We start from the raw sequence: 20,493 nt of genomic DNA on the forward strand, positions 1-20,493 counted from the left end.
AGAACCAAATAATGACCAGGCCCTGAAGACTACATTATGTAATTGGATTTGCATCCATTGGAGGGAACTGTGTCTGGGGATTAATGTCATCATTGATTTGGCAAACTCTTGACTGAGATCTAGAACAATGTGCTGTTGAAGGAATAATAAAAAGGCAATGATCTTAGAAAAAGAATGGTTGCTTTACAATTTAATGAACATTTAGTTCTACACACACATTAGTGACAATGATTTGGAAAAGCAACTTGAATACAGTAAGGGAGAAAAAAACTGAATGCTTATGGTCTGTCAGCCTCCGAACAAAGTGGCCTCACCAATGCCGACTCTGCCTATCTTTGATTCACATTCTGATGTGTCTTCAGTTGCGATTTTCCAGCAGGAGTAATTAATGAGGTTTGAAGGGGAAATATTACGGAGTCTGTGCAGAAAACGACTTTACTCCTTCATTACAGTTGGTCAGAGTGCTACAAAATTTGGGAGATTCACTAATATAGGAGAGAGTGATGATTATGAGTGCTAAAACAGCACTAATCAAATCAGCAAACAAGGATTATACTGTGAACTAAATAATTAAGAAACAAGGTGCATATGACATTATGACTGCCATATAAATGCAATTCAACACAGTTTTTAAAAAGCTCAGCAATGGATTGACCAATACATTTGTTGGTGTGTAATAGAGTTAAGCTAGTAGTAGCAGCATTGTCTATGATTGCAGAAGTTAAATTAAGATTTGCTATGTTTAAACATTTTGAAGGAGAACAGGCATATAGTGTTAATATTTTATGTATTCAAATAGCCAAAAAAAGCAATGTTATGGAGTTGGTACGATCATTGGTTTGTGGTATGATCTTGGCCAGAGACAGAATCAACAAGAACATAGGTTCTGAAAAATTAAATACAGGGTTGATGATTTTGTGAAAAGTGTGTTTTTTTTAATTGAATCCCTGTCCCACACATTCAACACTCAACCTGGGGCACCTCTCTATATTTCTATCAGTTTTAGACCAAGATTCCCTGTCCAATGACCAAATGGATGACTGACACTCCAAACGGACAATATAAAAAGGAGCTGTAACATTAACATGGTACAGCTGGTCAATATTTATAACTTTTTTTATTGAGGTAAATTAACTGGGGATTACCTGTTAACATGTGTCCAGACATGATATACAATTTTAACTCCATTACTATGTTATAAAAGTAAAACAATGTGGGCTAAGACAGCCAGTACAGGCCACCACTGCAGTTGAAAAGATGAGACAACTCAAGAAGGTGATGGCAAGCTTGGGTTCTAAAACATTGTGGGGGATCAAGTTGCAAGCATTAAGGGACTCCACAATTTTGAGGTCATGGGAAAGGATGAGTTAGAGTGAGCGGCACTGCAATGAGCCATGACTTCAACACAGTGTTAATGCAGGGAAGAGAAAGAGCACATGGGACATAGCTGGAACAAGAAAAGTTTAGGGGAGCACTGATTAAATGAAGAGAAAGGCAAGAAGGTGTAGGGCTGCTGGCAATGTGGTGCAGATCATGAACTTGGCATACAGCAGTTGGTGGCATGACCTATGTCACTGCAGACCTCAGTACAAACCCATGCCAATTCACCACTTGGCATGGACGCCCCTGACTCAGCATGAAACTACCACAGGCCCATTCAGCATGAACCTGCCCCACCCGACATAACGCTGTACATTTGGCATCAACTCACCCAAATAGTACCACTTGACAAATCTGCACCATTGTATCATTCAATATTAAACGACACCACTTAACCTGGAACCATACCACTGAGCATGAAACTGCAGCATCCACTGCGGCATCACTCAGCATACTTCTTTCACTTTTCAGATTCTCCACCTGCAATTCCACATCATATACAGATAAACTACTTATTTATTACTACATTAAGTTATCTTTCTACTCAACAGCTAAGAACTCAGTGCAGCGGAAAGAAAAATTGCTCTTCATGCTGCAAGGTCACATTAATGTTGAATATTATGCTGCCTGGTGTATCTTTTAAAATACATGACCCTGTACATTTCTGTATTATTTATTTACTTCTCAATAAAGTTTATTTTGCTTATCATAAAATATATCACCTGGATTATTTATTTAGCAGCAATAATGTTTCATTCTCCAATAAGCGCTGTTACGTTTGAGCACTGTGGTTCTTCTGGTGCTGTGCATGAATGAATGCATGAAATCTATAACTCATTTTCCAACTCGTAATCTAGTTTCCAAGTCAGAAAAGCTTCTTCAATAACCTTGAAATTCTATTTACAAAACATTCATTTTTCTCTGTCTATAATGATGAGATGCAAACAGCATATCTTCCTTTTTTAATTCAGGAATTTAAGCATTATTATACTAACCTCAGGACTATGATTGTTTGATTGACAGTTACCGTCTGACTATGCAGTTAAACATATTAAAAAATTGCATCAAACTTTTTTAGCTAGGTACAAGTGGAGATCGTTTTTATAAAAAAAATTGTGCGTGAACAAACACCACGTGTACCTATTTCTGCATGTATCTGGTTTCATATATACTGTATGTCTATGTATGTGGGCTATTTGTGCAAATGTATGTGTCCATACTAAATGTGTGTGTGTATATATGTTTGAGTGATAGTGGGGAGAGGGAAGAGAGAAAGAAAGAGAAAGAGTGTGCAGCAAGGAACAGAATTGATAACTGCAGCTTGGTAATGTTCCGTCTCTAAGCCTCAGCAACAACCTCAGAAGAGCGCCCTCTAATGTGATTTTCTCATTTCCCAGATGATTTATCTTCATAGCCAGTCTGAATTGAGTTGTCAAGTTCATACCTATTTTTCTGTATTGAGCACATTTCTGTGTTTGGGGCTGGATTAAAATTGTATAACCTCGTTTCACTTGGAACTAAGAATGAGATCCAAACTAAAATGGAATTCTAAAGTGGTTCAAATTGGGGACTTTTACATTTTATCGCAAATGCCCAAATGCTGCCATTTTTACTTATATTACGATTATATAGGCATCAACAAATCCTATTTAGGTTTGTGCATGGCAGTCTCCTTCACACAAATTCAACCATCCTACAATGTAATGTGATGCTCCAGCTACACTACATAGGTCACGCTAGAATCTGCTGCTTCTCTGAATCTGTCAAGTAATATATGTTGCTTCTGACAAATACAAGCATTTTTGTTTAGTTTTTAAACATGCCAATGTTGTTATTAGTAAATGGTCTTCCCTTCCTACTTTCACTTTATATAGTCTCATGTCCAAATTGTCCACTCAACCATACAATCCGGTTCCAGTTGGACTAGACGGTTTGACCTGGAGACATAATTCCTCCCTCCCACAAAGACACAGATGAGACCAATAATCTCACCCTTTAGCTGATGCTAGAGAACAAATTGTAGTCAAGGCAGGAATTTGAGTGCTGAAAGTCTAACAGTCCTAACATCATATTACTGGGCTAACTCTGTGTCGTCCGTTTTCACTTGCACACACATAAATTATGCAGTTATTGGGCATGGAAATGACTGAGCACAACTAGAAAACAAACCAAAGCATCTTATAATCTCTTAAGTACAGCTGTGAAAAAATATGTTACTTTGGATGAATATTTCCAATTTTGTTTCAACAGGAATAGTTGCCAGAATTTTTCACAGCAATTCTTTTCTTATTTAAAACCAGAGATTGCAATCAATTGTGGAAGCCTGTAATTGGAGCATTAATGAATGCACCCTTGCAGAGTATTAATAAAAGAAAAGAGGAACCATATGAATCTAAGATGAATTAATCATCAAAGCTGCTCCCATTTGATAAATAACCCTTCTCTAATGAAAACACATTGCATGGTTTGGCCCAACTAATGCACCTGACGAAGGCGAGAGATAAAACCCTTATTGATGGCTGGAAAGGTTAGCTGGTGCCCTTGAGGTGCAAGGCAGTTAATGAGGCCTGCCTCCTGACATAGGGCCCCTGCAGAGTGGGCCGAGTTCTTCACACACTGCCAAGCTCCTGTCGTGGGGAGACGGGCGATTCCACTCCAAGGTGCAGTGAATTAACGAGATGTAGAGAGCTGAATTACAGCTTGGAAAATTGGGATGAGAGGATCTCGTTCTCAAGTCAGCCAAACCGAAAGTCCATTTATATGGAGAGACAGGAACATAATTATCAAAACTGTAAGGAAATGCAATGTTTAAAATGAATTAAAAATGAAAAGTTTTCACAAGAGATTAGCTGTGTCTACTGCAGCTGCAACACAGACGGAAACACAATGTCACGTTTAAATGGGGCTGGACTTTTAAAATCCTTGATGACAGTTCAGAGCTACTTAGGTGTATTTTTCATATTAAAATCCAATTTGTAGATATTTGATCAGGATTGCATTATAAATAAGGAAGACTATGTAATGTGTTATTTACCATAAAGAGAAAACAAAATAAATGCAAAAAGGAACCTCTCTTTTTTGTATGATTTAAAAATTCACTCTTCCTTTGCCTCTTGTCTTTTTAAATGATTGTGTGTGCGAATAAGGTTATGCAGCAGTTAAAATACAAGCCTAGGTTAGCCTGTCTGCTGCCTATAGAGCACAATCATTCCACTTTAGGAGTGTCTATGTTTATTCCAACACCTCAGTAACTGTTTATTCTAATACCACCAGCCATATTTCTTGGTAATCAGTTATAAATTATTTCTGGATTAACTTGCAGCAATAACATCACAATCATTAATCCTGCTGTGTGAATATCATTACATGTTAACAATGCAGATCCCAGCTCTTCCGCAAGTAATAAATTGGCTCAAAAATATAAAACTGATAAAAGCAGCACTGTAAACAATTTAAAAACAAATTCTATAGAATGAATACAAGGCAGATACTAATATATATATGAGTCGTTACAAGCTGCAATCTGATTGTGAAATCTATAACTTCATCTGAAACATTCTATCATTTCTCTCAAGTTTTGTAATACCATCTGAATTCCTTGGTTAGATGCAAGCTTGTAAGTACCACTGGGAAGAGAAAGAGAAAAAACTATTGTAGCTGCAGATTTGTAGCTGTTGTCTTCTGTCCGATTGCAAAATGGCTGATTTCATTTTCCCAGTCAAAGGGCTCACTCAAATGACATCAAGCGCTAATTTATTTACCACATTGTATTTCAGGTTTTTTTTCGATACTTTTCTTGCCGCTTTTTCACTGATGAGTGTATGCAGGAGGACACGGAGCCTCGATTACTTGGGGCCTGTGGTAAAAGCACATGTACAGTGCAAGAGCAGCTTGATCATGAATGGGGTGGATGAAAGGGGTTGGAGGGAGGGTTGATCTGGGTGAAATTATATTATTGTGGGAACAATGAATATTCTAGTGCTGGAATATCAGCTGATGTTGCAATTCTGCTATTTCCAATTTTCCATGGTCGTACACCATCTACAGCCGAGAGGTGAATCTGTTCCAAGACCTCTGCTGGTGCCACTCTCAGACATCCCCCTCCAGACACACGATAACTCAAATCATGCCCCCCACCCCCCCATTCCCCACCCACCCACCGCAGCCTTTCATCCCTCTCGTAGGGAAGTGGTCAGCCTCGACTGGGTGTTTCCCCATTTTAATGTGACTGAAATCTGGCACTTGGCAGCATTCCTCCAGAATGGGGTTGGAGCACATAAGTGCTCAAGTATGCGGTGTCATTATTGATCATTCCAGTGAGTTTCAGAACAAACTGTGGACATTGAACTGAGTATAGAGCACAAGATGTTCATTCATTTAGTGAATGTGCAGTTTAGATTTGTATTGAGATACTTTAAAAAAAACTATTATCTCCACCTTTTAAATAGAACAAAAAATTATTTCCACATTCCTTTCATGCTGCATGTGATTGAAGTTTATAAGGACGAGTGTGGACACAGGAGATCAAATACTCAGTGGAATGCAATGGTTCTCGTTCTACTGGGATCATGGAAATAACATGCGGAAAGGAATTGTTTGAGTAGAATAATTAAGGTCAAGGGGCTTGATAGATATGGTGGAATTTCACTTGACTGCCTTTGGGAATAGATTGCCTTTTCGGGAGGGGAGAAATTTAGCAAATTGTTCACTCTGTAGAATAAAGAAGTTGGGTACCGTCACCCCATGGATACATTTTACTCAGTCTGTGGAAGAAATGGGCTGAATGTCTAACATTTCACACTTTATGTTCTTTATTATATTGCCTGGAAATAAAGTTTAATTTTTAAGATGTTTATTATTTTCTCTCTTCCCCACCACACCCCCTCCCCCCACTCCCCAAAATCATTGCCCTCTATAATCGAGGGTCTACATTCTTTTTTTCTTTTATACCTACAGCTCGTTCTAGCTATGTGGCTCGATCTCAAATTTTGTCTGATAATGCTCCTGCGAAACGCCTTGGGGCATTGTATTACGTTAAAGGCCCGATATAAATTAAAGTTGCTGTTGTTATATAAAAAGAAATTAAACAGTTTAAAATGATTTCACTAATTACTTACATGATAGAGATCTTTAGGATTATGAAAAGATTTGAGAATTTGTTTCCACTTGTAGGGTGTCCAAAACTAGGGCCATAAATAAAAGATAGTCACGAATAAATCCAACAGGAATTCAGGAGAAACTTCTTTACCCAGAGAGTGGTGAGAATGTTGTACTTACTACCACGTGGAGTGGTTGAGGTGAATAGCATTTAAGGGGAAAGTTAGATAAACACATGAGGGAGAAAGGAATAGAAAGATATGCTGATAAGTTTAGAAGGGTGGGAGGAGGATGGTGTGAAGCATAAACACCGGCACAGACCTGTTGGGCCGAATGGCCTGTTTCTGTGCTGTACTTTCTATCTAATGTGCATCCACATGTAACATTTAAAATGAGCTTGTTACTGACTGCTGCACTGTGTCAGCACATGTACTTTCCCACACAAGGTAACAATATCTGCTAGGCTGTTTAAGAGAAATGCAGAGTCAAGGCAGAGTACATCATTTAAGCTTGGAAAAAAAACCACAGCGGTAAGTTGATCTGTGGCACTCAGATTAAAAAGCCTCAGTGTCCAGTTTAAGAGTGTGAGGCAATTACTGGCAATAGCTGGCTTGCTCCGAAAACAGTGTGCAACCTAATGAAGGGGAGGAAATATTCTAGAACGTGGAGGTAAAAATGAAAAAACGTGTTCAACATTACTAACCATCAATTAGGGATGTACATCAAACTAAATCTTAGGTCAAAATAGTAATGGTGTAGGAACTACATTGGAATAGGAGTAGGCCATTCAGACCCTCAAGCCTGTCCCGCCATTCAATTAGACACGGAATAAGGTGACAATTGAACTGATTATTTATTCTAATTCGATTATTGAAAAAAGCATCATTAATGTTTGCATAGTGTCTATGTGAAGACTGGGGGCTAGATTTTCCACTTAGATCGCTAGGGCCCAAAAAATGGGCGATGTTCCAACCTTAGCGATGTTTCAGCTTTCAGGATCGCTGGAAGATCACCCACATTTCGGATCGCTACTGTCGGCTTTTTTTCCCCCAGCGATAGCCCTGCGATGAGAATTGGGCCTTAGTGATGTGGAAGGCAAGGTTTCCCTAGCAACGGCCTTTCTGCGCATGACCTTTTTTTATGGAAACAAGTTTTCCCATGATTCGGGAGGTCAGGGGTCATACACGCATGAGTAGAAGGCAAAGGGAGGGAGAGCGAGAAGAGATTTAAGGATTGAGGAATTGCTAAGATTTTTGAAGGAGTGCTATTGTTGTGAAGGAGTTAAAAGTTAAAGATTGTTGTAAATCAAGTGAGAAAGTTATGGAGATGTCCCATGAGGACTCAGGAAAGAGTCTCGAGGAGGAGGAGGTAGGAGGAGGGCCAAACCCTTCTCCGATGAGGCCGAGGCCCTCGTTGGGGCGGTGCAGTCGCGGTGGGCCCAATTAACCCGGGGTGTGTGTGTGGGGAAACCTCCATCCTGGGCATACCAGAAGATTTGGGGTGAGATTGCTGACGTGGTCTCATTGACGTCCCACAGGGTGAGGGGGTCCAACCAGTGCCACAAGCGCTGGAACAGCCCGGTTGCTTCGGCAAGAGTAAGTATGAAATAGATTTTAAATTGTAATGATCCACATAATATGTAAATCTTCTGGATTGAAATTAAGCTGGTTATTTGTGCATATATTCCCTGCTAAGATCTGCACATGGCTCGGAACCTGCACCCTTTTTAAGTCTAATTTTGGCACCGTCTCCTTTTGGGTTACATTGGTGGATGGAGCATGACTGAGCACTGAGGGGTCCCATCACCTTTACCCAGACTGTGTCAGTCTCTCTGGCTGCTGTCACTTACACAGTGACCCAGCCTGGACTGGGGGAAGAGTTGTCCTGGGACACTTTGGGACATTAGCTCCCGTCATTGCTGAGCTCACCAGCTGTCCTGATTCCCACCATCCCTGGGGACCCTTCAATGAAGATTGTAGTCAAGATGTTTGTGTCAAGCATTAGATCCTAAACATGATCTTTGTTATGTCTGTAATGCACTTATGAATGACTCCACGAGGCAATGTGTTGTACTCAGACTGTAGTGACCTTGGTCCTTTATTCGTAACTCCAGAGTGAGGCAGCTGCAGGGTGGCTGCCCTTTTATACAGCCCCTGCCATCAGGGCAGGAAACCCTAGTCTCCACCAGTTGCACCCTCTAGTGGTGCCAGCATGTATATACACAATGTAAACCTTATTGATAGTACAGCACGTAACAAGTCTCCATCTTATGCAACTATACAGTGAATACACAGAGAGTATATCTATAGTCTGCATATATAACAGTTATAACCATGCATCAATTGTGGATACAAACCTATCAGCATATAACGTTGGAAACTGTTGTCTTTCCATGATATTACTTAATCAATTAGCTTATGCCATGCCCTTGTCACATTTGCAGAGGAAGATATCTAAGAATCGAGCTGAGCGCAGGCACACAGGAGGAGGCCCTGCCCAGCTCAGCATCCTGACTGACTTGGAGGAATGTGCTGCGGCACTGGTCGGCAGCCACAGTCGCTCGGCGACCATCCGTGGTGAGGCAGAGCCCTCCCTTGCGTCACGTGAGTAATGTGTAAAGCAATGTTTATTCAAAGTAATGTAATGGCAATTCATATATGAATTATGTCTACCTCCTCCGCATCCGTGGTGATGACCACCTGCACGTTGCCAGGTGCCGGTGCAGGTGTGTCCTCCCTTTGCACCATTCGGGTTGTGGGTGCTGCAAAACACAATTGAGCTTATTAGAACAGAAGGGATTCTTGCGCTGCACTGGCATACATAGGAGGAGTAGCACTACTACAATAAATGTGACCGAGAGACGTTACATATTAATGCATCATATGGTAGTACATATGGTAGTACATCTATGTACATCTATGTGGAATTCTATGTAGCTTCTGTGCTACTCTCAGGTTAACAAGATAAGAGCATAGGCAGGCCACCTGGCCCCTCGAGCATGCTCCGCCATTTGATAAGATCGTTGCTGATTTGATGTAGGGCTCAATTCCACTTCCTGGTCCGCTCCCCATAAACCTTCACTCCTTTATCATTCTGTCTATCTCCGACTGATCCAGCCTCCACAGCTCTCTGGGGCAGTGAATTCCACATAGATGTACTACCATATGTACTACCATATGATGCATTAATATGTAACGTCTCTCGGTCACATTTATTGTAGTAGTGCTACTCCTCCTATGTATGCCAGTGCAGCGCAAGAATCCCTTCTGTTCTAATAAGCTCAATTGTGTTTTGCAGCACCCACAACCCGAATGGTGCAAAGGGAGGACACACCTGCACCGGCACCTGGCAACGTGCAGGTGGTCATCACCACGGATGTGGAGGAGGTAGAAGACACCTACTGAACCAGAGGAAGAGATTATGCAAAGGGAGGAGGATGCCCCTTGCATCACTTTGAATGTTGTACCTGTGGCCACTTCGTTGTCATCGTCGGCATCTTCGACAGAAGAAGTAGCGGGACCAAGTGGTTTGCAGCCAGCGACTCCAAGGCGTATAATAGTGCCCATGCTGACCCTACGGAGGTCGAGTCAGCAAGGTCGGCACACGCTGCTACAGGCAGATCGCATTGAGGGCATGTACAGACTATGCATAGAGAGTGTCCTGATAAGTCGCAAGCTCCTCCAGGCTTTTGGTGCGTTCACGGGGAACATTTCCCGGATGTCCGCTCGCATATCGCAGGATATGCAGATCATCATCCGGGAGATGCGTGAGCAGACCGCCGCCATCCATGCCTTGCGGCATGCGAGACTGGTGGGAGACGGCACAGCACTCCAAGGTGCAGTCCCACCAACCGCCAGCACAGATGTGAGTCAGGAGGAAGAACTTACTTCTGGCTCGGAAGTAGTTTCCTCAGGAACGTCTTCCCCTCCACCACCCCCCTCAGATGATCCTGCCACCGTCACCGCCCCCCCGACACGACAGCAGGAAGTCTTGAGGTCACCTGCTGCAAGTTGTCCTTGTCCCGCTATACCTGGGGATTCAAACAGGGGACTAAGGCACGGGGCCGGGGGGGGGCTGGTGAGAGGACCTGGAGAGAAGCGTGGTCGAAGGTAGGGAGGGGGTGTTATTGTTATTCTGTTTTTATACTATTGTTGTTTTTTTAATTTATAGTTGTGTGACCATTTTGGGGGGGGGGGCAGGTGTTACATTTTAAAAATGAAAAGATTATTGTTCAATGATTAAAATTTTTTATTGAATTTTACAATTATTGTGCAGTGTCTTATAATAAAGTTAGTTAAGGGAAAACATGAATACAATTGTTGGAAAACAATGGCCAGGCCAAGAAAGGATGAAACGTTGTGCAACTGCAACTGTTGTCTTTCCATAACTGTAACTACCACCAATGTAAGTTCATGCAAAACGTTCATTTATGAGTTGCCGATGCAAGAGTTTTGTAACTCTTGTGGAGGGGGGGTGGCATGGAGGCATGGGACTTCCCCGAGGTCCTCATTGTTATGTATGCAACACCTTGTAACCAGCATTCTACCACCAGCAGAGGGCACATCTGTTGGAGTTCCAAGGGATCCCAGCATCCCTTGGGAGCACTGCATATAAGCAAGCCTCCCATGCTGTACTCTGGAGTCAGAATAAAGAGACTAAGGTCACACTTACTCAAGTCTACAGTAGTCAGTCACATTGTTTTATCTCAGACATAACAACTGCCGACGAGTAATAGATAACGAACCATCACGTGAAAAATGCAGAGAACTGTTGGTATCCTGGAGAAATTCTCAGAAGGTAATGATTGGGAAGCCTTTGTGGAGCGACTCGACCAATACTTCGTGGCGAACGAGCTGGAAGTGAATGTGAACGCTGCCAAACGAAGGGCGATCCTCCTCACCATCTGCGGGACAACAACCGATGGCCTCATGAAGATTCTTCTTGCTCCGGTGAAACCAACAACCAAATCGTATGAAGAACTATGTACGCTGGTCCGGGAGCACCTAAATCCGAAGGAAAGCTTTCTGATGGCAAGGTATCGATTTTATACATGTCAAAGTCTGAAGGCCAGGAAGTGGCGAGCTACATCGCCGAACTAAGGACATTGCGAATTCGGTGGATTCCTGGAGCAAATGCTAAGAGACTTTTTTGTGCTTGGCATTGGCCATGAGGTTACCCTTCGCAAACTATTGACTATTGAAACACCGAACCTGAGCAAAGCCATAACGATAGCCCAGGTATTTATGTCCACCAGTGATAACACCAAACAAATTTTGCAGCATAAAGATGCATCGGCAAGTACTGTACAAAAACATATTTTCAGGCAGGAATACATATGGCAGAACGTACATGCCTGCAGCTGCACGACCTCAGGTGACTCAGTCCGCCATCAAGAGTGAATGCGAGGCAATTATCACCTTGTTGGCGCTGCAGAGGTGATCATCGAGCCCATCAAAGCCGTTTCAAACACTATGCGTGCAAAGGCTGTGGAACAATAGGACACCTCCAGCGAATGTGTAGATGAGCTGCAAACCCTGCAAACCACCACGTTGCAGAGGAAGACCGATCCATGGCGGATCAGACTGAACTAGAGACTCAAACCGAGGAGGCAGAAGTGTACGGGGTACACACCTTCACCACGAAATGTCCACCGATCATGTTAAAAGTTGAACTGAACAGAATTTCAGTATCCATGGAATTGGACACAGGTGCGAGTCAGTCTATCATTAGCAAAAAGGCCTTCGAGAGGCTGTGGTGCAACAAGGCACAAAGGCCCAAGCTGAGCCCTATTCATACCAAGCTGAGAACTTACACTGATCTGATCCCTGTAATTGGCAGTGCAGCAGTAAAAGTCTCCTATGATGGAGCGGTGGATTCTATGGATTTTGTACCAGGAGATGGCCCCACACTGTTCGGCAGAAGCTGGCTGGGAAAAATCCGCTGGAACTGGGACGACATCCGAACGCTTTCATCCGTCGACAACGCTTCATGTGCCCAGGTTTTGAGCAAGTTCCCGTCGTTGTTTGAGCCAGGCATCGGAAAGTTCTCTGGGGCAGATCCACTTGGCTCCTGGTACATGACCCATCCACCACAAGGCACGTGCGGTGCCAGACATGATGCGAGAGAAAGTGGAAATTGAGCTGGACAGGCTACAACGAGGGGCATAATCGCGCCGGTTGAGTTCAACGAGTGGGCCAGTCCGATTGTTCCGGTTCTCAAGGGCGATGGCATGGTCAGAATTTGTGGGGACTATAAGGTGACGATTAACCGTTTTTCGCTGCAGTACCAGTACCCGCTACCCAAAGCAAACGGCCTATATGCGACGCTGGCAGGAGCGAAGACATTCACCAAGTTGGACCTGACCTCGGCCTACATGACGCAGGAGCTGGCGGAATCGTCGAAAGGCCTCACCTGCATCAACACGCACAAAGGTATGTTCATCTACAATAGATGCCCATTTGGGATTCGATCGCGGCTATTTTTCAAAGGAACATGGAGAGTCTGCTAAAGTCGGCTCCGCGCACCGTGATTTTCCAGGACAACATATTGACCACAGGTTGGGACACCATCGAACACTTGCAGGACCTGGAAGAGGTTCTAAGTTGGCTAGATCATGTGGGACTCAGGTTGAAATGCTCGAAGTGTGTTTTCCTGCTGCCAGAGGTCGAGTTCTTAGGGAGAAGAATCGTGGCAGATGGCATCAGACCCACCAACGCCAAGACGGAGGCCATCAAGAACGCGCCAAGACCTCAGAACGTGATGGAGCTGCGGTTGTTCCTGGGACTCCTCAATTACTTTGGGAATTTCCTACCCGGGTTAAGCACCTTGCCAGAACCTCTACATGTGTTGCTACGCAAGGGAGATGACTGGGTATGGGGGAAATCACAAGACACTGCTTTTGAGAAAGCCAGAAATCTGTTATGTTCCAACAAACTGTTTGACCCATGTAAACATTTAGTGCTAGCTTGCGATGCGTCTTCGTATGGGGTCGGGTGTGTGTTAAAACAAGCAACGAATCGGGAACATTACAACTGGTCGCGTATGCGTCCAGGAGTTTGTCCAAGGCCGAAAGGGCCCACAGCACAATTGAAAAAGAGGCTCTAGCATGCATTGACGGGGTGAAAAAAATGCACCAGTGTCTGTTTGGGCTTAAGTTCGAGTTAGAAACTGACCATAAGCCGCTCATATCACTATTCTCAGAGAGCAAAGGTATTAATACCAATGCCTCTGCTCGCATCCAAAGATGGGCGCTCACGCTGTCTGCATATAACTATGTAATTCGCCACAGTCCAGGCACAGAGAACTGCACTGATGCTCTCAGTCGGCGACTATTGCCCACCACCGGGGTGGAAATAGCACAGCCTGCAGACTTGCTCTTGGTGATGGAGGCATTTGAAAACGAAAAATCACCCATTACGGCCCGCCAGATCAGTACCTGGACCCGCCAGGAACCTTTACTGTCCCTTGTTAAAAAAAACTGTCCTCCAAGGGAGCTGGTCCAGCATCCCAGCGGAGATGCATGAAGAGATCAAGCTGTACCAGCGGCGCAAAGAAGAAATGTTGATACAGGCGGACTGTCTTTTATGGGGTAATCGCGTGGTTTTGCCTAAGAAAGGCAGGGAAATGTTCATACGCAACCTACACAGTACCCACCCAGGCATAGTAATGATGAAAGCTATAGCCAGATCCCATATGTGGTGGCCCGGCATCGACTCAGATTTGGAATCTTGCGCGCACCAATATTTGCTCTCAACTGAGCAATGCACCCAGGGAGGCACTGTTAAGTTTGTGTTCATGGCCCTCCAAACCGTGGTCTAGGATCCACGTTGACTTCGCTGGCCCGTTTCTAGGTGAAATGTTTTTGGTTGTTGTGCATGCTTATTCAAAATGGATTGAGTGTGTAATAATGTCTGTAAGAATATCCACTGCCACCATCGAAAGCCTACGAGCCATGTTTGTCACGCACGGCCTGCCTGATGTCCTTGTCAGCGACAATGGGCCGTGCTTCACCAGCGCTGAATTCAAGGAATTCATGACCCGCAATGGGATCAAGCACGTCACTTTTCCCCCGTTCAAGCCTGCATCTAACGGCCAGGCAGAACGGGCAATCCAAACCATCAAAGCTTGAAACGTGTGTCGGAAGGCTCCCTGCAGACCCGCCTGTCCTGAGTCCTGCTCAGCTACCGCGCAAGACCCCACTCACTCACCAGGGTTCCCCCTGCCGAACTGCTCATGAAAAGGGCACTCAAAACAAGGCTCTCTAGTCCACCCTGATCTCCATGATCATGTCGAGGGGAGGTGGCATCAAGAAAGCATGTACCATGATCGCACAAATTTGTCACGCAATATTGAAGTCCATGACCCTGTATTTGTACTCAACTATGGACATGGTCCCAAATGGCTCGCTGGCACTGTCGTAGCCGAAGAAGGGAGTAGGGTGCTTGAGGTCAAACTTGTAAATGGACCAAACCAAACTACGATTCATAGACAGCCATCAGCAACCTGAAGAGGACACCACCAACTTCAACCCTCTGATACACACAGAAGTGCCAACCATCACAGTTGACCACGAAAGCTGAACTCATCATCCCCAGCAGCTCAGCAAGGCCAGCTGCGTAGCAGCCAAGCGAAGCCCCAACCAACTCACCTGCGTTTGTACCGAGACGATCGACTAAGGAGCGAAAAGCCCCAGATCGTCTCACCGTTATTAAGTGTACTAGTGACTTTGGGGGCGGGGAGGGGAGTGATGTTATGTATGCAACACCTTGTAACCAGCATTCTACCGCAACCAGGGGGCATATCTGTTGGAGTCCCAAGGGATCCCAGCATCCCTTGGGAGCACTGCATATAAGCAGGCCTCCCATGCTGTACCAGCACTCTGGAGTCAGAATAAAGAGACTAAGGTCACACTTACTCAAGTCTACAGTACTCAGTCACATTGCTTTATTTGAGACATAACACTCATCATCCTCCTCGTCTGCCTCTTCCACCTCCACACTCTCCTGAGGTGGACCGGCAGCCCCATCTGGCAATTGTTGTCCTCTCCTTATAGCGAGGTTATGCAACATGCAGCACACCACAATAAACTCAGCAACCTGGTCATGGTGGAATTGCAGGCTGCCTCCAGAGTGGTCCAGGCATCCAATGCACTGCTTCAGCACTCCAATTGTGTTTGACGATATTGCATGTAGCGATATGGCTTTCGTTGTAGGCTTCTCGGCTTCCGTCTGGTGATTACGCAGGCGATATGAGAAAACAATTTATGCAGCAAGTTGTGGCCCCTGCCAGAGTACTGAAGCAGCCCTTATCAAAGTTATAAATGACATCCTATGTGACTGTGACCATTGTAAACTCTCCCTCCTAGACCTGTTCACAGCCTTCAAAATGGTTGACCATACCATCCTCCTCCAATACCCTTCCTCCGTCATCCAGTTGGATAGGACGGCATTCAGCTGGTTCCATTCTATCTATCTAGTCATAGCTCGAGAATCACCTGCAATGGCTTCTCTTTCTACTCCCGCATCATTACCTCTGATGTCCCCCAAGGATCTATCCTTGAACCCCTCCTATTTCTCATCTACATGCTGCCCCTCAGCGACATCATCCAAAAACACAGCATCAGTTTCCACACGTACAAAGACAACACCCAGCTCAACACCTCCACTGTCTCTAATTTGTCTCGCTGCTTACCCGGTCTGCAGTATTGGATAAGTAGAAATTTCCTCCAACTAAAGATCGAAGTCATTGGCCCGGATTTTGTGATAAGAATAATGGTGAGGTTATCAGCGCTCACCATTATAACAGGGTAAATCAGACACCAACATTTGACATCTGCACATGCGCAGGTAAACATGGAAATCCAGAAGTTGCTATCAGAAATACCCCGCTTCTCCACAGGGTGCGCTGTTGCAGTTCTCACCGATACTCAGTGCAGGAACGAATGCAATGGCGTGAATTTGGGGTACTTGTCCTCTAGATCCCCACTAAAGACAGCTGAAAAAGTTAGGGTTGGTGCATTCAGGAGTGAGTTAGTTAGTTTTTAACAACATACTAAGTGATAATTACTGCCAAACAACCTCTCCGGCCCTGAAAAATTAATTTTACGTGTGGAATCTCATTCCCTTAGAAGATAATTAATGTTGCAGATTTAATTTTATTACTTTTTCTGATTGTCTTTTATCTCTCTCCCTTAATCACATCTTTTTTTCCCAATTTTTATTTCACTTTCTGTACATAATTTAAATCAAATTTGTATTTCCTGCTTTAAACTGTCAGTGAGAATTCTTCAATCTGATTGGGCAAGAAACAGCGAGGCTTTGCAACTAAAGGGCACGGTGGTGGATCAGACACCAGATAAGAGCAAGTCTCCGCGCTGAAGACCGCGAGCGTGTTCCGTTGCCTCTGACCGCAAAATCTGGGCCATTGTCTTGTCCCCACCCCAAACTCCGTTCCCTAGCAACGAACTCCATTCCTCTCCCTGGCAACTGTCTGAATTTGAACCAGGCTGTTCGCAAACTTGGTGCCATATTTGACCCTGAGATGAGCTTCCAACCACATATCCACTCCATCAAGGCCGCCTACATTCACCTCCATAACATTGTCCGACTCCGCTCCTGCCACAGCTCATCTGCTGCTGAAACCCTCACCCATGCCTTTGTTACCTCAAGACTTGGCTATTCTCTCCTGGTCAGTCTCCCATCTTCTATGCTCCATAAACTTGAACTCATCCAAAACTCTGCTGCTCTGACCCTAACTTGCACCGAGTCCCATTCACTCATCACACTTGTGCTCGCTGACCTACATTGGCTCCCTGTCTGGCTACACCTCATTAATTCTCATCCTTGTTTTCAAATCCCTCCATGAACTTACCCCTTCCTATCTCTGTAATCTCTTCCAGCCCTAAAACCGTCTGAGATATCCTCTAATTCTGGCCTCTTGCGCATCCCCAATTTTAAATCGCTCCACCTTCAGCTATCTCGGCCCCAAGCTCTGGGGTTCCCTCCCTCAACCTCGCAATTCTCCCTCAAGATGCTCCTTAAAAACTATCTCTCTGACCAAGCTTTTAATCATCTGTCCGACACAGAAAATAGGTGGAGTAGTAGGCCATTTGGCCCTTCGAGCCTGCACCGCCATTCAATGAGTTCATGGCTGAACATGCAACTTCAGGACCCCATTCCTGCTTTCTCGCCATACCCCTTGATGCCCCCCTAGTAGTAAGGACTACATCTAACACCTTTTTGAATATATTTAGTGAATTGGCCTCAACAACTTTCTGTGGTAGAGAATTCCACAGGTTCACCACTCTCTGGGTGAAGAAGTTTCTCCTCATCTCGGTCCTAAATGTCTTACCCCTTATCCTTAGACTGTGACCCCTGGTTCAGGACTTCCCCAACATTGGGAACATTCTTCCTGCATCTAACCTGTCGGAGCCGTCAGAATTTTAAACGTTTCTACGAGATCCCCTCTCATTCTTCAGAACTCGTGAATACAAGCCCAGTTGATCCAGTCTTTCTTGATAGGTCAGTCCCGCCATCTCGGGAATCAGTCTGGTGAACCTTCGCTGCACTCCCTCAATAGCAAGAATCTCCTTCCTCAAGTTATGAGATCAAAACTGTACACAATACTCCAGGTGTGGCCTCACCAAGGCCCTGTACAACTGTAGTAACACCTCCCTTCCCCTGTACTCAAATCCACTCGCTATGAAGGCCCACATGCCATTTGCTTTCTTAACCGCCTGCTGTACCTGCATGCCAACCTTCAATGACTGATGTACCATGACACCCAGGTCTCGTTGCACCTCCCCTTTTCCTAATCTGTCACCATTCAGATAATAGTCTGTCTCTCTGTTTTTACCACCAAAGTGGATAACCTCACATTTATCCACATTATACTTCATCTGCCATGCATTTGCCCACTCACCGAACCTAACCTCTGCAGCCTCATCGCATCTGCCTCGCAGCTCACACTGCCACCCAACTTAGTGTCATCCGCAAATTTGGAGATACTACATTTAATCCCTTCGTCTAAATCATTAATGTACAATGTAAACAGCTGGGGCCCCAGCACAGAACCTTGCGGTACCCCACTAGTCACTGCCTGCCATTCTGAAAAGTACCTATTTACTCCTACGCTTTGCTTCCTGTCTGCCAACCAGTTCTCAATCCATGTCAGCACACTACCCCAAATCCCATGTGCTTTAACTTTGCACATTAATCTCGTGTGGGACCTTGTCGAAAGCCTTCTGAAAGTCCAAATACACCACATCAACTGGTTCTCCCTTGTCCACTCTACTGGAAACATCCTCAAAAAATGCTAGAAGATTTGTCAAGCATGATTTCCCTTTCACAAATCCATGCTGACTTGGACCTATCATGTCACCTCTTTCCAAATGTGCTGCTATGACATCCTTAATAATTGATTCCATCATTTTACCCACTGCCGATGTCAGGCTGACCGGTCTATAATTCCCCTCTATCTCCTTACGTGGTTTGGTGTCAAATTTTGTTTGATAATGACCTTTGAAGATTTACTATGTTAAAGGAACTATATAAATGCAAGTTGTTATAATCTGGAATGGTCTGCATTATAAGGGTCCAGCTATAAGACATGGGGATTGTGGCTCCTAACATTTGTGCTGCGGGTGTATTGAAATGGGGTTAATAAAAGACATGGGTTACCTGATGCTGGCTTATATCTATCATTCCACTTAGTGTGTTTGAGCTGTGCTGACACAGGCAAGTACTAACAGATCAGCCACTTCGAAAAGGGAAGGAGGGAAATTGGAAAGCTATACAATTGGAATACAAAGCCCTCTTAAATCACCAGAGTGGTATTGGTAGAAGCTGGTAGCAGGTGTGAGATCTGTTCTCTCAGCTGGTGATGTTACATGATGTAGAAAAAGGGAGAAAATAACTTCAAATAAATGTACAGGATAATGGTTCAAAATGAGATCAAGGCAGTGAAGAGGGATGCACCATATCTACTGCAGATTGTTAGTGTGAAATCTACTGGCTGACTATTACTCACACTTACTATTTTAGTTACATTTCTCACACTTGCTGTTTTGGTCAGCCAACAATTTGACTAGATTTGCATTCTGAAAATGTTGCATACTTTAAGTTGAATGCATTAATACATATTACATGTATATAATTAACCAATCCATTGCCATTTGGATGTCTGGTCACCTTACCGTTTAATAATGAAAGGTTATGGGTCACTGCACTGGTTTCAAGTGATACAAAGAGCCTGCTTATTCTATAGGTGAGAAAAGATGCATGGTGTATGGGAATATATGGAGAAGCTTAAAAGGGGTAATATATTTTCTGTCACTTGAAACCAGTTGATCAAGAGACAACTTACCCATGAATTTTCCACCCCCCGGACTCGATCTGTTGTGTGCAATCAGTGACATCAAGGAGTCTGGTGAAACAACCAATTTATTACCTGTGACCAACGGAGATTGGAACTCATGGAGAGAATTACTAGAATGTAGGCACATCTTACCAGAGTTGATACATTGATATATAAATTATTCTGTGTTGATTCACATCACTGGCATCAAATTGAACAAATAAAATAAGATGTGTGAAAATGGAACATGGCGGCTGTAAGGCAGAACTTCCACCTACAATTGGGAGCTATCAGTATCAACCTCTTCTGATGTGCTGAAAGATACTTCATACATAAAAGAAACTCTCTCTAATCATATCACTGCTATGGAGCTCTAAGTTTCAACACTTTTGCCCTTATTTTTTTAATTTTCTATTATTGTCCCTCCATGCCACTTTCCATTCCCTTGTTCAGGCAGTAGTGAAGTGACCTGTTCCAAAGTTTCTGCTAATGTTGGTCTTGAGTTACAGCACAAGATGCAGCAGCACAAGAATGATCTGTGGGGAAACTCTCAATATTTTTATTCCCGTCACTGTGAGGAAATGTGGGGCCAAGCAGGTTATTTGAGACAGATGCATATTGTGATCTTCATTAGTCTGAATCAGCAGGGCCAGAGTCCGTGAC

This window comes from Pristiophorus japonicus, chromosome 8, assembly GCF_044704955.1.
Source record: "Pristiophorus japonicus isolate sPriJap1 chromosome 8, sPriJap1.hap1, whole genome shotgun sequence".
Classification (NCBI taxonomy): Eukaryota; Metazoa; Chordata; class Chondrichthyes; family Pristiophoridae; genus Pristiophorus; species Pristiophorus japonicus.